We start from the raw sequence: 1,529 nt of genomic DNA, 5'->3' as shown, positions 1-1,529 counted from the left end.
CTATTGTTAAAATGTTTGTTGAACATAGTTCCGCTCAATTGAAGGTAAATTGGAACAATCATTATCATAAATTAACGGTCAGAACTACAAAAACAAACAAATTTTTGATTTGTTAGTTGTAAAGACAGATGGAAAAAGTTTCTGTGCCATTCTAAAAGAACGGATTAAAAATCGTTACCTTTAACAGAAGGTATATTATATAAAAATATTTCACTCACCGCATTTATATAACAACATTCCACTATTGATTGGTTAATACCGCTCGTTGTATTTAAATTGTATAACGTATTAGGCAAGGCTAAATAGTCTATTTAAAAGTCAGGAACCGGTGCGCCGTCGTCATGGCGTTGTGCTCTGACGACTGACGGTTTTCTTCGCAGTGGCTACATCCCTGTCCACCGAATTGGGGCCAATTAAAATTTATTTATTATAAGTATAATTAAAAACTTCAACTTTCAAAGATTATTCATTTTACTATGTATAATAGTATGTCTGTATGACGTATAATATTATTCAATAATTTATTGTAACAACTAAAATAGTAAACTGAAATTGATTGAATTAATTTTGTATACATCACGTGACGCGTAAACCAACAGCTGTCTCTCTATGATAACACCATGATAAGACCTAAAAATACTATACATAAATATAATAATATATCATCAAATTACATGAAAGTTTCGTGTGAGAGAGATCGATAATGGATACAGCAGCTACAGACAGAGACCGTCACGCGAAACGAGCTGTCTATATTGCCAATATTGGCGATACGTCCGGTGTCGTAATTAGTAATTTTGTGGAGCGATGGAAAATACGTTTTTACCGAACGCATGGTGTGTGACCTGTGATGATAGACGACTGACGAGATATTTCATTTGACTGACAACAGAAAACATATAAACATATTAATAATTAAAACATATAATTTGATTTTGGACGCTCAGCGAGTAAGTAAACGTTTTTAATTGCTCATTATACTGTTGTTATAGGTTAAGGTAGGTACCTCTCCCCCGTAAATACGCCACTGAGGGTGGGTGATCTTACAGTTTAACTTAAAATGTTTTTGCTAATATTTATTTGTATGTTTTAAAATAGATAATTATTTACAAGTTACATATTCATTTTTAAGATTCAAAAATATTAGTTGTAATATATTTTTTACATAGTGTATTCATTCCTTTGTTAAAAAATTCACTCATGATGAATATGGTAGAAAATGTTTTACCAAATACGTTGAGGAGAATTAATTAATCATGAATTTGTCATTGTAACACAAACTTCTGTGGACATTGAATCTATACAATTAGATACTTAATAATAATATTTGTAATATATTCAGTCTAAAATAACTAATAAGTATTGTTTTAAATTCTAGATAGATATTGAATTAAACAGAATACACTATAAAAATTGAAGAAGTGTCTCTAAAATGCATTAAAATATTGGATGAACGGATAAATAATAATGCTAACACACCAGATTTAACCAATAGTAAGTACTCCATACATTACAGTATAAAATATATT

Source organism: Acyrthosiphon pisum, chromosome A2, assembly GCF_005508785.2.
Source record: "Acyrthosiphon pisum isolate AL4f chromosome A2, pea_aphid_22Mar2018_4r6ur, whole genome shotgun sequence".
Taxonomy (NCBI): domain Eukaryota; kingdom Metazoa; phylum Arthropoda; class Insecta; order Hemiptera; family Aphididae; genus Acyrthosiphon; species Acyrthosiphon pisum.
This window is presented reverse-complemented; position numbering follows the sequence as displayed.